This window comes from Rhinopithecus bieti, unplaced genomic scaffold (assembly GCF_001698545.2).
Source record: "Rhinopithecus bieti isolate Rb0 unplaced genomic scaffold, ASM169854v2 scaffold_14215, whole genome shotgun sequence".
Lineage (NCBI taxonomy): Eukaryota > Metazoa > Chordata > Mammalia > Primates > Cercopithecidae > Rhinopithecus > Rhinopithecus bieti.
Window position 1 is genome coordinate 3,166,306 of NW_016808057.1, and position 2,970 is coordinate 3,169,275.

Sequence of the window (2,970 nt, forward strand, 5' to 3'; positions counted from 1 at the left end):
GACCCCCAGCAAACTGCAGCAGCCCTATGGAAGAGAGGCCTGACTGTAAAACAAACAGAAAGCAACAACAACAACAATATCAACAAAAACAACCCCACAAAAACCCTATTGAAAGGTCAGCAGCCTCAAAGATTGAGCACAAAGCCTAGGAATCATGATAAAACATTATAGGAGCTAATAACCAGAATACCCAGTTTAGAGAGGAAAACAAACCAACCTGATGGAGCTGAAAAACACAACACAAGAACTTCACAATACAATCACAAGTATCAACAGCCAAATAGACTAACAAGAGGAACAAATCTCAGAGCCTGAAGACTGTATTTCTGAAATAAGATAGGAAGACAAGAATAGAAAAAAAAAGAATGAAAAGGAATGAACAAAACTGCTGAGAAATAGAAAATTATGTAAAAAGACCAAACCTATGAAAGATTGGGCTACCTGAAAGAGATGGGGAGAATGGAGCCAAGTTGTAAAACATACTTCAGGATATCATCCAGGAGAACTTCCCCAACTTAGCAAGACAGGACAACATTCAAATCAGTAAAAGCAGAGAACCCAAGTAGGATAATACATGAGAAGATCAACCCCAAGACACATAATCATCAGATTCTCCAAGGTAAAAATGAAAGAAAAAATGTTAACGGCAGCAAGAGACAAAGGCAAGGTCACCTACAAACGGAAGCCCATCAGACTAACAGTGGACTTCTCACTGGAAACCCCACAAGCCAGCAGAGATTTGGGGGCCAATATTCACCCCATTTTTTTTTTCTTGAGATAGAGTGCTGCTCTGTCACCCAGGCTAGAGGGCAGTGGCGTGATCTTGACTCACTGCAACCTCTGCCTCCCAGGTTCAAGCAGTTCTCCTGCCTCAGCCTCCTGAGTAGCTGCAATAACAGGTGCACACCACCATGCCTGGCTAATTTTTGTACTGTTAGTAGAGATGGTGTTTCACCATGTTGGCCAGGCTTATCTCAAATTCCTGACCTCAAGTGATCTGCCCGCCTCAGCCTCCCAAAGTACTGTAATAACAGGCATGAGCCATCATGCCCAACCCAATATTCAACATTCTTAAAGAAAAGAATTTCCAACCCAGAATTTCGTATCTGGTCAAACTAAGCTTCATAAGGGAAGAAGAAATAAGATTATTTTCAGACAAGCAAATGCTGAGGGAATTCATCACCACCAGACTGCCTTGCAAAGGCTTCTGAAGGAAACACTAAATATGGAAAGGAAAAATCATTACCAGCCACTACAAAAACACACTGAAGTACACGGACCAGCGACACTGTGAAGTAACTGGATAAACAAATCTGCAAAATGACCAGGTAATATCATGATGACAGGATCAAATTTACACACAACAATATTAACCTTAAATATAAATGGGCTAAATGCCCCCAATTAAAAGGCACAGAACAGCAAGCTAGATAAAGAGTGAAGTGCAATGGGTATGCTGTCTTCAAGAGACACACCTCATATACAAAAATACACATAGGCTCAAAATAAAGGGATGGAGGAAAATGTACCAAAGAAGTGGAAAACAGAAAAGAGCAGGGTTACAATCCAAGTTTCTGACAAAATGAAATTTAAACCAACAAAGATCAAAACAGACAAAGAAGGACATTATGTAATGGTAAAGGGTTCAATTCAACAAGAAGAGCTGACTATCCTAAATATCGATGCACCCAATACAGGAGCACCCATATTCATAAAGCAAGTTTTTAGAGGCCTACAAAGAGACTTAGACTCCCATAAAATAATAGTAGGAGATTTTAACACCCCACTGACAATATTAGACAGATCATCAAGACAGAAAATTAACAAAGATATTCAGGACCTGAACTCGGCTCTAGCTCAAGTGAACCTGATAGATATCTATGGAACTATCCACCCAAAACAGCAGAATATACCTTCTTCTCATCACCACATGGCTCTTACTCTAAAATTGATCACATGATAGGAAGTAAAACACTCCTCAGCAAATGCAAAACAACTGAAATCATAACAACCAGTCTCAGATCACAGCACAATCAAATTAGAACTCAAGATTAAGAAACTCACTCAAAACCACAGTTACATGGAAATTGAACAATCTGCTTCTAAATGACTACTGAGTAATTAATGATATTAAGACAGAAATCAAGAAGTTCTTTGAAACTAATGAGAACAAAGAGACAACATACCAGAATCTCTGGGACACAGCTAAAGCAGTGTTAAGAAGGAAATTTAGAACACTAAATGCCCATATCAAAAAGCTAGAAAGATCTCAGTTTGACAACCTGACATCATAATTAAAAGAGTGAGAACCATGAGCAAACAAAGCCCAAAGTTAACAGAAGACAAGAAATAACTAAGATCAGAGTAGAACTGAAGGAGATAGAGACACGAAAAATTCTTTAAAAAAAAAAAAAAAAATCAATGGATCCAAGAGCTGTTTTTTTGAAAAAATTAATAAAATATCTAGACCTCTGGCTAGATTAATAAAGAAGGAAAGAGAGAAGAATCAAATAGACACAACCAGAAATGATAAGGGGTATATCACCACTGACACCACAGAAATACAACAACCTTCAGAGGATACTATAAACACCTCTATGCACATAAACGAGAAAATCTAGAAGAAACTGATAAATTCCTGGAAACGTACACCTTCCCAAGCCTGAATCAGGAAGAAAGTGAATCCCTGAATAGACCAATAAAAAGTTCTGAAATTGAAGTGGCAATAAATAGCCTACCAACCAAAAAAAGCCCAGGACCACACAGTTTCACAGGTTACTTCTACCAGAGATACAGAGAGGAGCTGGTACCATTTCTACTGAAACTATTCCAAACTATAGAAAAGTAGGGACTTCTCACTAAGTCATTTTATGAGGCGAGCACCATCCTGATTCCAAAACCTGGCAGACACACATCAATAAAAAAGGAAATATCAGGCCAATATCCCCAATTAACATCAATGAAAAAAAT